A 13,845-nucleotide genomic window follows, 5' to 3' on the forward strand; every position below is an offset into this window, starting at 1 on the left:
GAAAATGTCCCTTTCACAGCCATAATTGTCAGTACATAATGTTTGCAAATTCCAGAACGTGCATTCCAATTTATAAAATGTGGACTTAAAATCATTAAGAAATGCACAATCTGAAAAATGCAATGTTTAAAAGGTCAGTTGAAAACTGTTGGTCACTTGGCCATCATGTTTCATTTTCCACACTACTCTGACCTTTGCAACATTCTAGGACATAGTTGAGGGAAGGAAGAAGGAAGCAAAGCCCATCAAAGATGGGAAAGAAATTGGAGAGTATTCTGTGAAGTGGCCTTTTAATTATTTCTAGGGGAGCAAGAAAAGAAAAATCTCAGGTCTTTTCTCAGAAAAGTGTCTCCTAAGAAATTTTGGCTCTCCTGTAGTCCTGTAGTTTGTCAAAGTTCTCCACCTTTCTGCAGGTCTACCAAAGATGAGATCTTTGTGAGGTGAATGTGATACGTCTTGCTTCTAACACTTATATTACTGTCCTTGCATTCTCCTTGTTTAGCTCCAGGTAAGACCTAGAGCTAATTCAGTATTGTAATATGCCCTCCAATTTACTGAAGTTTTCCTTCTGCCCTGAAAGAGTCCTTCATTTTTATTTTTATTTTTCAGGATGTTTTATAATTTCTTTTGGTGCAATTTTCCCCCTTCCCTCATCACTGTACAATGGTGCATGTGTTTCTGTGTTTCTCTTTTTCTGTTGCCCCTTCGGTGTTATCAAGGTCACCTTTAAGGCAATCTGTGCTTCATGACCCGCAAAATTGCTATGGATGAAAGAACCTCACCACGTCTTCCCCTGGGCTTTCACTCAAGAGCAGGAAGCCAAAGAGACTACAGTCTTCCAGAGAGACAAGTGTGGAAGTGACAGCAAGGACATGCCTGCAACCTCTCAGGTGCCTCTTGGAAAGCACAATCATCCCAAACCCAACCTATGAGAATTTATCCAACATTCATTCTCTTTTGAATTTCTTTTTGGATGTATATTCTGTTAAACTGGGCAGTAACGGTCAAGCAATTGAGGAGCAGAAAATGGGATAAAGAGAATTTCACAGGCACTGGTTCATAAAATGTCCCACCTTCCTATGTGAACGGAATGGGGCAGAAAGTTTGAGTTATGGGCCCCCATTCAAAAATAGATTAACCGACTGGTTCCTTTCTGTGAACACAGGTGTAAGTGTCATGCTTGCATTTCCAGTGACCCTTACTCTTCCTTCGTGGTGGCTCAGAAAACAGCAGAACTATCTGATGGCGTAAGTGAATGAACTGGATTTATTCTGTATGATTCTGGTCCATTCCGAAACATTACGCTCTGTAGCAATGAGTAATACCCCATGCTGGCATTGTGCAGAAGTCACATCTCCTCATAAAAGAGAAGAGGGGGGAGAATCAATGCAATTAGACACACTGAGAAGAGCATTTTTTCTTGATTGGAGAAGACAGAGGATGCCAGTGCAATTTCATACAGTGAGAGTGCCGACCCTTGTAACTGTATGCACTGTGTTTATGCCGTTCTTCTCCACTGCCTCCTAGCAACCTTGTTATTAAGCAAAATGAAACAGATGCCATTAAGTAAGGATTAAGTTGGGATTTACAAGATAGGAGCGATGCCTTCTCAAAAGCAGGGCCTCCCGGGGGAATCCTCCCATCCCAACTTCATGCAAGATGAATGAGACTCAGCCTGCCTCACTCAAACATTTTTTGTTGAGGTGGAATAGCCTCTAGGCCCACAAGGGGTGAGAAACTTGTGTGATACTATGTGGACCAACATGGAATGCATATGAAAATGTGTATGTCTGAAATATACGCAAGACACATGTGTAGTTTTGAAAGCATGGTTTTGTCTCATCCACAGAAAGAAAATGCACACTTTTCAGTGCACGACAAAAGATGCAGCAAAATGTAAAGGTACACCTGCATTTTTGTGATAAGAGTAATAAACCCTCCAGTAACAGAAGCTCACAATGTGATACAGGCATGAGTACAATGAGCTTTAGGTGGAATCCAAAGAACTTCAACCTGCTTGAATTCTGCTGAGCTGCACATCTTAATATTTCTTGTCATCTGTCAATTCAATTGTCTGCCTACTTAGTTTTTGTTTCTGATGCTTTTAAAGAATTCAGAGAGTCTTTGTTATTTTTTCAGTACGTTCCTATGTTTGGGACATATTGAGGAATTCATGAAAAAGAAGTCATCTCATCCCCTGTACACTACTGTCTATATTATAGGCCTATTTGTGGAGGTCTCTTCTCAACACGAAGAAGAGCCTAATTAAAGACATAATTGGGTTACTGTAATGCACTCTCCATGGGGCTGTCCTTGAAGACAGTCCAGATACTTCAATTGGTTCAGAATTGAGGTGTCAGGATGTTAATGGGGACCAGCTGGTTTTCACATATAACACCGGTCCTCTACTGGTTACACTGGCTACCAATTGGAGTCCAGGCCCAATTTAAGGTGCTGGTGATGACCTATAAAGCCCGAAACAGCTTGGATCCAGGATACAAGAAGGAGCACCTTTTTCCCTATGTGCCCTCCCACCCCTTGAAATCTGAGGCGGAGGTTCTGCTCCGGGAGCCCTCCTTGAAGGAGATTAGAGGGAGAGTACCCAGAGGAGGGCCTTCTCTGTGGTGTGCCCCAACTATGGAATACTCTCCACAGAGAAGTTCTCCTGGCATCGATGTAATATTCTTTTTGGCATCAGACAAAACACTTTTTATTTTTCCCTCTATTTTGATGTTTAACTGGGGTTTTAGTATATTAATGGATGCATGCTGTGGAATTTGTTTTATTCTACTTACTTATCGTAAGCGGTCCCAAGACATTTGTAGGGGATGGGATAGAAAATATTTTAATTAATAAATACATAAATAAATAATATGGGTGGTAGTGTACAGGCCTATTTGTGGAGGTCTCTTCTCAACTTGAAGAAGAACCTAATTAAAAGGCATAATTCCCCTGACAGCTTTATCATCTGTCCATTAACACTTCTTTGCCAAGTTCCGGCTCAGGAGGAGATCTGCTTTCTCTGTTTCCATGTGGATTAGGCAGTGGGAATTCATTAGCCTTTGGTGGTTCAGTTTCTCAATGAGGAGGACAAATTAAGAACTGATGGCAAAGAATTGACCAAAGTGCTCAGTTCCTACTTTGGCTCAGTCTTCTCCCAAAAGCAGGTCTACCCCAATCCCCCAGCCCAGCAGAAACTAAAGGGTCAGGATTGAAGCTTGATATCCATAAAGGTGTTCATCAAGCAACACTTAATTTCTTTGAAAGAGTTCAAATCTCCAGGGCCGGTTGAATTGCATTCTAGAGTAATAACAAAATTGGCAGAAGAACTCTCAGAACTGCTGTCTATTATCTCGGAGACATCATGGAGGACCAGTGAAGTCCCAGATGGCTGGAAGAGCGCCAGTGTTGTCCATATCTTCAGAACAGGCAAAAACCAGTTACTCTGACATCCATCCCTGTAAACAGCTGAAAACAATGCAGGGATTACTAGAAGTGAGTATGGATTCATCAAGAACTAATCTTGCCAGATTAATGTGATCTAGGTTTTTTTAAATTATTGAATAAACTCCTTTATGGACTATGGGAATGCTGTGAACATATACCTTCAATAAAGCTCCTAAGTGTCCTATGACATTTTGATCTGCAAACATGGAACACTTATCAGATGAATCCAAGGTTGGCTGCAGGAACAGATTCCAAAAGTGCTTCCCAGTGGGACCAGCTCAGACTGGAGAAAGGAAGAAGAAGGGAACCACAGGGCCCGTCCTGGGCAAGTGTGCATCAGCGTTTTTATCAATGACTTGGATAAAGATGTTCAGGGAACCCTGGCCAGATCTTCAGATGACACAAAACTGAGTGGAATAACTAATGCAGTGGAAGTAAGAAACAACATTACATGTGATTTTGATAGACTTCTGCACTGGGCTGAAAGTAGCAATGAAATTCAATAGGGACAAATACCAAGTCCTACACCTAGGCAAGGTGACCCAAATGCAGTTGCATGATGAGGTGAAATTGACTCAACAATACTGCAAGTAAGAATTGTAGAGCACAAGCTGAATGTGAATCAACAATGTGATGTGACTGCAAAAAATAAATACATTCAATAAAAAGCAAATACTATTTGGACTGAATTAATAGAAGCATAGCTTCCAAATCATGTGAGGAACTACTTTTCCTCAATTCCACACTAATTTGGCCCTACTTTGAATATTGTGTCTGGCTCTGGCCACCAAACTTCAAGAAAGATGCAGACAAACTGGAATAAATTCAGAGAAGAGTCACAGGGATGATCCAGGGACTGTCAACAAAGCCCTAGGAGAAGAGACTGAAAGAGCTGGGCATCTGGGTAAGAGGAGGCTGAGGGGAGATATGATAGCACTCCTCAAGTACTAGAAATTTTGTCACACAGAGGAGGGCCAGGATTCCTTCTCAATCATCCTAGAGTGCAAGACAGAATAATGGCCCCAAGTTATGGGAAGCCAGATTCTGGTTGGACATCAGAAAAACTTCCAATATGACATTGGAACCCATGACCTAGGAAGGTTGTGGGATCTCCCACATTGGAGGCATTCAGGATGCATCTGCCAGGGATGCTTGAACTTAGAGTCCTGCATTGAACAAGGCATTGGACTCAGTGTCCTTGTAAGCCCTTTCCATTCTACTGTTCTTTAATGCTATGATTCGCTGGGACTTAGGGGTCATTCACTGTCTTTAGTGCCATTTTTCTTAGTAAAAAAGGCTCATTACAAATCAAAGAAACAGGTGAATGCTGAATACCACTTCAAGCCTCCAATGCTCATTTCAGACACACTCTTGCTAATTCATGTAAAATTATGACAAAAGGGTTACATAGATGTGAAAGCAGTTCCTGCCATTGCCTAGTTGGATGAAGGTCAGCCTGACCCAATAGTCAGAGGTCTACATGGGTAAAGCACCTTCAAAAAGGTCATCAAAGGTCCCTGGATGACCCAACTAGAACCCTTCCTCAGTGTTGCAGAGGTTCCATCTCAGCCAGCAATTGCAAACTTTTTCAAGACCAGGATGCCAAATTCTAGCGATGGGTAGGACCAAAGTCAAAATGGGACAGGGCCCAATGCCCCAAATGTGAGCTTGACTGACTCTTATTGCCAGGTTGGGTGCCTTGGGAGAGGCATTTCAATCTTTTCAAATGAGGAAAAGATGCACACGTTTTGAAAAAACACCAGCCTATCAGTCATTGAGAAAAGGGGGTGGTGCCAGGGAAGAGGGTGGGATCTTCTAGAAAACACTGGTGGCTCTCACCGGGACCTCAGATGGGGTATTCATCATCCATGGACACCTCTGATCTAGACAGTAGCCCTTGGTGGACAGTAGCCCTTGATGGATTTTTCCAGCACCTCTTGGAGCAGCCAGTGTCATGCCGGAGTGCATGAAGGACTACTTCCATTCCTGCATCCTACCAAGCAGTTCTGCTGGGAATTGCCAAGGCTCTGGAACCATGAGAAGGGAAGCTAGAAGCTGGTTCCCAGCCCTTCCTTGCCAGCTGATGGTCTCTGTAATGCCTGTCTAGGGACTCAACTGCCTGCACATACTGCCTTTGATCTTAGCCAGAGACTTCAATCAGCTGCAGAATCAAAAAGAAAAATATGCCCAAGCTTTTGGGATGAAAATAATCATCAGACAGTATTTCATTGTAATTGTTCTTGCATTGCGCAAGAATCAAAATGGACATGGGTTCTTTCCTTGCTGCAGGCAATATTTTCCAAGAAGTCTGCCCTGCTTAATTTAATCTTGAAGCACGAGGCAGGAATTAACTTTCATCTAATCAAAAAATACTTAGATAGAAGGCAGGGGAGAGGTAATGGCTGCCAAGTAGGGTGCGGGGAGGGGAGGAGAAAATGCATTCTCTCAACTTAAGAAAACCCCCAAGAAACACTGCAGTGCCAAGGTCAAGAAGTTCCACTTTTCCTCACTTCCTATTCTGACATATTATTTCAGATGTGTCATATGATGTCGTGTCAAGCGGAGCAGCTCGCCTGAGAAATGATGAAGGAACTAATGCAGACATGAAACATCATAACATCTCATGTGCCAAAATAACTGTCGGAAGGAACAAGAAGGAAGCAGCCGATGCATTTGACCCTGTCCTTCCCGCGTATGGCGCATTGGGAGGAGGACGAGCAGAGGTCAGTGTAAACAATAAGTGTTCTCATCATAATTACTATTATTATTTTAGTTGATTGGTGGTTCCTAGGGGATTCAGCTGAAGAGCTGCTTGACAAAGTGGAGAATTCCAGACAGGATGAGTTTCTCTGAATTTACCAGTGCAATTTTCACAGGTGGCCTCTTGAAAGTCTTTACTCTGTTTTCAAGCGGAGAAATTGGAAGACACTAAATCTCTACAAGAGGAATTCTCGATAGTTCCTCACAGGTAGGGATCAGTGGAGGATGCAGCATCGTTTCTCTCTTTTTCCCCCTGGGGGGGTGGGCAGGATTGTGCTGCCGCTTCAAGCAACATCCACGTAGGCTCCCTGCCTTCCTTTTCCATGCTTGAATATAGCTACGTGATGCTTCAATCTTCAGGGAAGAAATGGAACTTGTGATGTGCCAGAATCCATCTGTCATCCTCCAGAAGGTTTTCTCCCTCCATGAAAGACGTTTCTGTTACACTGCCCCATTTTCAGGATTTCTTTTCTGGAGGCAGAGTGGGTCCTTTATCCAAGAGATCCCCCCATCCCCAGGAGCTTTTCTTCCTTGCCCTTCTGTATGTTCCACTGGATTGTCTGTAACCCATTCAGGAAGCCCCGGTCATGAGGAGGGCTAAAAACTGAATGAATGAATGAAAGAATGAATGAATGAATGAATCCCTAAGATGACACTGTGGTGTAGAGTGGAATGGTCAATAAAGAGCCCATGTGGTTCAGCAAATAAACCAGTGTAGTGCAGTGGTTAAGGACATGGGACTGGGAATCTGGGTTCTAGTCCCCGTTCGGCCAGGGTACAAACTGGGTGACTTCGGGCCATTTGCAGACTCTCAGCCCAACCTACTTCACAGACTTGTTGTTGAGATAAGCTTCAGAGCATCAAGAGGAAGAATTATGTAAGTCGTTTTGAGTTTTTTATAAGAGGTGGAATCTACTAAAATAAATAAATAAACACGCAGAAGTTTTCTGATGGCAAATCATGGCAAGATAAAGAATGCTGCACTCTCCTTACTCTTAAAAAAGGGGGTGGCATCAAAATGACTGAAAAAACATGGGAGAAGCCCTTTAGAGACAAGGTGCTCTGTGACAGATGTGCAAACTTCTGTAAGTGAGGGATTGTGAGCGTACCATCAATGCGGCATCAGGGTGTTTTATACTTTTTTGTTGGTGTTTTCGAGACTGCATAATCACTGGAAAGTGTGTGCTTGTTTTTTGTTTTCTCTGTATGTTTAACCTATTTGGAAATAGATAGTTAGAAGAGGAGCAGCCTGATCCATTGGTTCTGATAACAATCATTCAAGGTTTTCTTTCAATGGTACTGAACTCCAGCAAGATGGAAGGAGATCTAGCACAATGGAATAGACAAGTGTTGGTGGGGGAAAGATTCATTGTATATCCGTTGCATTGCTGAGATACATGTTTTCCGAATGTCTTTTAGTAATGTCTGAATGGTATCTCAGAGATTCAGTTTGGTCAGATCATCACAAAATTGCTTGTGGGTGCCAAAACTAAGAAATGGTAGCAACTGGTGATGCCACCAAATTTCCGGTTTTGTTAGCTCATTGGAAAAGACTCATGAGACTGTTATAAGTGCATGTGTAACTTCACCACAGCCCTGTAAGGAAGGTTAGGCTGAGAAGCAATGAGTGGCCTAAAGTGAGCTCTATGGCTAAGCAGGGACTAGAACCTGGACTCCCAGTCTAATACTCAAGCAAATATAGCAAATAAATTCTCAGTGTTCTTCTTTGTAGCAAGCCTCGATCAAGTCTGGTGCGGGTGTTCAAGGATAGGCTGGACATGCAGATGGTAGGCATTTCATGAATGGAGGCAGCTGGAGCCAGGGGTCAGACTAGATGGCCCAGGAGACCCCTTCTGACTCATTCAGTTTCTATGTTTTTATGTTTCTAAGTTACCAAACTGATATTCAGTGCACAACTGACTACAAGATCTGTAGCAGGCACAGTGAAAGAAGCTCATATCCACCCACAAAAAAATTCAGTCACCCGACCACCTAGACACACACAAAGAAATTACTTGCCAGTTGTGCCATGGGAGTTCCCCAAACTTCCTCTCATCACTTCCTAAGAGAACAGGGTGGATAGAAGAGGGACCAGTTTTGGAGACACCTCCAATACAGCTCAGGCTCAAAAGAATGGTTTTGTTGTAAACTGTTCCGAGAGCTTTGATAGCTGTGAACGGTGTACAACAGCAAGAGAAAGAGGGAGGGAGGGAGGGAGGGAGGAGGAGGAGGAGGAGGAGGAGGAGATATTTGAGGTTCCATTTTCATAGTGGCAACTTAAGACAGCAAATAAGAATCACTTGGTAACATCACACAAGCAGGGCACGGGGAAACAACAAATCAGAAAGAAGCCACCTCATGTGGTGACGCATGGTGTCACGCTTCACTGAGTGGTTCTGAATTCAATGTCAAGACGTGCCTTGAAGATCCACCTGTGAGAAACCTCATAAATGTGGAACATGCGTTTGTATTAATAGAGAATATCATCCAGGATCATGTGGACAAGGAAGTGAATCTGTAAGGGAAAAGTTTACCTGCCACACATGGCAATGATATGAGAGTAATCCAAGAGTAGACTCCAAAGATCAAAAAATGGCCTACAACACAAATCACAAGACAAGTATATTCAAATTAGAGAGGGGGAAACGGAAAGAGGTCAAGTTTCTTAGGAACTACCCTAGGTTGGTTTCATAAATAGTGGGAATTTGGGACATACAACAGGGAGAAGAAGGACCAGGATGAAGAACTCTGACGTTCTTTCCATTGGGTTTTACCCCAGCATATCCTGCTCATGGCTCCTGCTTTTTGGGACCCTGCTAAGCAGAGAACCAAGCAGGTTGGCTTTGACATGATCTGCTGCCTCCCAAGGTCAGATTCTCAACTGGAGTTCCCTCACCCTACCCTTTTCAGAAGCCGTTATGGCGGGGTGACCTTCCAGCCTCTTGATGGACTACACTTTCTCCTCCAGGACTTCAAGTTTCAGGACACCAACGAGCATCTCTCTCCTTTGCAACCATTTCTGAAGGTCCAGGAGAGGTTTGCATCTCATCGATTGTATCCATTCTTTGCCTAACTTAAATTCCATACATTTAAATGAATTTATTCTTAGTATGACTAAAAGTGGATACGACTCAGTTTGGTGATTCCCCTGCATTACGCAGCACCTTCCGACTGCTCCCAGCCCCTTCATCCTGCTCTGGTACCACTGCTTGTCCAATGTACTGTTTCTTCCTTGCATAAAGGAAGATAGGACTGATCTTCCCCTCTTTTGCAGTTAGTGCCATTCCGTGCAGCTCTTAAAGGACACAATGAAGTTGTAGGTCAGCATTTTAAGTACGCATTTTTCATAAATAATTCATCCTATATTACTTAGCCAAGCAAAACAAAGGAAATCAATCCGTTGCGGGAGACCTTGCGTGAAGCATGTCCAAAGACGATTCTCCATCTAAAACGACTATATTCATAATAACCAAGCACGACGTAGTGTTTGTGGCACACTATTTATCACTTATTAATTTCCCCTCTCCAATAATGCATTCTTATTCAAAACATTTTTGACTGGATAATAAGAGTCTGCTGTAAAGTCCTTCTTCTTGATTGAAGTATGATTATATGCAACTGCCACGGTCAATAGGAAGTCCTGTTATTTCCAGCTTGGTCGACACAGCACCATTTTAAATGCCTCTCTGCATTTTAGAGGTTGACATTTTGGAGTCTGTGATCCATGCTGAGCTAATTTAATAGAGATGCAAACCGGGATGTACTAGCAAGCTACGGGGGATCTCTGGCACACTCACGACACACGTTTAGCTTTGCACTCACAACGTAGCAGTGTGCCCACGGAGTGCAGAAAGCGTCCTCGTGATTGTGAGCAACGGGCACTGCTTACCAGCTTGGACTGGGCAGCCTGCTTGGGGGATTCCCCACTGCCCTACAGGGAGGCATTATGGGAGTGAGTAACACTCCCAGGAATTGTGGCTGTAGCATAAAGAACACTTCATCACCAGATATCAATCAAGCCCCTCTCTTCCGTATTTAGGAAGAAGTATACGTTCACAGAGGCTCACAATGCTTACGGCTCTAAATTTTTAAGGGTTTTTTTTTTTTTTTGGAAAATTTTAGGGCTAGACTTATTTTCTTGAGGGCATGGTTGCGTAAGGATCTGATGTTTGCTCGCAAAACATGCAAGCATTCTGTGTTCGATGCCCCAAGCATGAATGTGAGCACCTGTGCACTGAAAACTCTCAGACACATGCTCGTGTCCCTCTCCTTTACGATCCTCAGCCAACTCGCAAGAAGTTCCTATTAACACAATTTACCAACGCCATCTGAATCACCCCAACTTTAGGCTATGGAGGAAAATTGCGCAAATTAGAAAATGTGCAAAACCGAGGGAAACTTGTAAATCCCTTGTCAAATCGCTGCTCAGTTTGCAGAAGTTCCCCCTTTCTTTTGTACAGGGTGGGCAGACATGACAAACAGGCATTAGAGACAAGAGGGGAGGCAACACAAATTTTAGTGATCTCATACATAATTTATTTGCCCGTCCCTACTGAGGAGCAAGCCTAATGGAACTTCATGGATGCCTTCTAGTGCAGCCAAGTGATGTTTCATGGAAATATTGTTGTCCCGTGCCATCAAGTCATTTCTGACTTATGACGACTCTATGAATGAAGCCTTCTGAAATGTCCTTTTCATGACAGCCCTGCTGAGCTCGTCTAAGTCCAAGTCTGTGTCCTACTTCATGGATGGAGTTCACCCATCTCTGATCTGGTCTTCCTTTTCTTTTTCTGCCATTGACTTTCCCTTGCATGGTTGTCTTCGCCAGTGGGTCTTGCCTTCTTATGATATGCCCAACGTATGATAGCTTCACTTTGTTTGTTTGTTTCTTTGTTTATTTATTGATAGCATTTTTATGCTGCCCCCATCGCAGAAAGCCTCGGGGCGGCTTACAAAAAAGATAAACGATATAAAATAACATAAAAAAATTGGAGCATCTCGGCAATAGTTTAAAACCAACAAATAAAAACAACACTTAACAATTAAAATATTGTTTAAATAAAAAGGTCTTGGCCTGGTGCCGAAAAACGAATAACGACGGTGCCAGGTGGACCTCTCTGGGGAGCGAATTCCATAGGTGGGGCGCCACTGCAGAGAAGGCCCTCCTCCGGGTACTCACCCTCCTAATATCCTGCTTGTATTTCTATCCCACTTTATTTTCCTTTTAAAGAATTCAAGGTAGCTTACATAATTCTCATCATCAGTCTTATCCTCACAACAACAATTCTGTGAGGTAGTTTGGGCTGAGAGTAACTGGGGTGGCTGGCTCAAAGTCACCCAGTTAACTAATGACTGAGTGGGGTCTAGAACCCAGATCTCCTGAGTCCCTGTCCTACACTCTTAACCACTGCACCACACTGGTGTCCAGGAAAAGTTATGACTTGATATGATCTAGAACCCACTTGCTTGTCTTTTTTTAGTCCAGGGTATTTGCAAAGTTCTCCTCCGGTACTATGCTTCAAACATATCATATGGCTTTCTTCATACCCTTACATGGTGTCACAGAAACCAAGAATCAGGGAATCAGAGAAGGAGCAAGATGGCCATTGGGTCCAACACCCCGTTCAGTGCAGGTTCATTTCCAAGTTAAACACCCATCTCAGGTGGCTCTCCAGTTGCATCTTGAATGCCTCTAGTGTGGGTGAAGATTAACTCCTGTCTAACTGCAGAAGATACAGTTTCCTAGTCAGGGGTCTGTCTGCCATAGTTTCTTTGAGAGAGCCCTTACTAGCAGAAGGACACAAAACTGTGTCACCTGTAGTCTGCTAATGCAAGTTCTGAATCTGTACTCACAAGTGTAATTTTCCATGCTCACTTGGAATAGTTATGCTCCACCTTTGTACCAAAAGCACCATGAAGGATGTACTTCCTTCATCCCGAGGGCCAGATTTTGATTCGGTTTCAGAAAAACTCTTGCAGCTCACATTCCAGGAGCATGTGCCATTGAGCACAAAAGGAGCTGCATCAACAGACCTCAATGTTTTCATTTAGAACTCGGGACCAGGGGTGGAAGAGGAGCAGATGCTGAGAAACAGCTGATGAATCGGTAGCTGAGAGAAAGGGGTATGGTCAACACGGGGTGTGGCCTTCGACAGGGCCAGACGGAGACCACACAGGGACCATGTTTGGCTCCTAGAACTACAGTGTTGGACCTCTGAGAAAGGCTGAAGTGGGGAGAACGGAAGGATCATTTTTTGGTCTGAAAACTGCTCTATGAACAGCTGTGGGAGAACCTCCTTCCTCCTTTCCTTCTTGTCTTCCTTCCTTCCTTCCATCCTTCCTTCCTGCCTGCCTGTTTCAGCCTTTCTCAGGGACTTTATGACATCTGTTGCTCTTTTTTAAAGAATCTGTCATGGTGATTTTAAGGCCAAGCAGAGGCTGTATATCTGTGGTAAACTTTAAGGAAACTGCCGGTTTTAGATAAATGGATGCTATTAAAGTTCTAAGTTATGGCAGACAGAGAGGCCCAATACAAACCCCCATTGTTTATGTGCCTTATTTCTGCCTGCAACGTATTTCTGTGCTGCATTCAGCTCTTTTTATCAAATTCCTGAACACGGCAATCAACTACGTCTAAATTTTGTTTCCTTTATCAGAGGGAGGTTATGACACGCCTTGGTATATTGTCTCATCGGTCGAGGAAATGTCGATGTACTGGCTCTGGACTTTACAGCCTGATCAAAAATAACGCTAAAGCAAAGTAATTCTTCTCTTCGGGGTGCACTGGAGGCCTGTAATATGGCAGAACTAAGATGGACTGGAACCAGCAAATTAAACGTGTCTTGGACAACACTGTTTGATACACTGCCAGGCACAGAGTAATAACGACAGTCCAACTAAATCAGGAGCAACAGCTGGGTCCTTCAAACCACAGGTAGACCCTAATCCTTGTCTGGAAGCCTTCTGGGGTACTCAGCCTCTGCATCACTGAACATGAAAGGATACGGAAAAGATCACTTGAAAAACAAACTCTCCTGTTTCCGCCATAGAAGCCTAACTCCTACAGCATCCTAAGAAGCCACACGTCATGGTTTCTTCCTGCTTCCCAGGATGCCACTGGGAGACACGATGACCAAGATGCCTTAAGGCAGGAACCACAATGCCCATTCCTAGAACATGTTTCCCTCTGTTTCAGGGAGAAAGATGATTTTAACGCCTTTGCAGTCTGAAAATACAGAGCATTCTGTTCCAGGTGAGACTGTGCTTATTTTAAGTTTTATTATTTTAGCCCTATTTCTACAGCACCCAATAGTCCAAGCACTCTGTGGAAGATTTCTCAGAGGTATCCTATTTTGTAAAGTATGCTAATCTGCAAAAAGCAAAGCAATGGAGGTTCTCCGCATGACTCGCTGAAGCTCATTCCAGCCTTGCATCCACATCAGATCACAATCTTGGTGGGTTTTCTTTTCACAGGAACATTTGTGCATATTTTGTGCAGTTTCTCCAAATGTTCCCATTCACTGGGGGCATTTCTGAAATGTACAGATTGTTCTCCCATGGATTAAAAAAACGCTTGTATTCCCTTTTTTGAAAGTCCACCCTTTCGTGCATATTTCTCATGTGTATGCATTTTCCTCA

Source organism: Varanus komodoensis, unplaced genomic scaffold (genome assembly GCF_004798865.1).
Source record: "Varanus komodoensis strain SLA01 unplaced genomic scaffold, ASM479886v1 scaffold22, whole genome shotgun sequence".
Taxonomy (NCBI): Eukaryota; Metazoa; Chordata; class Lepidosauria; order Squamata; family Varanidae; genus Varanus; species Varanus komodoensis.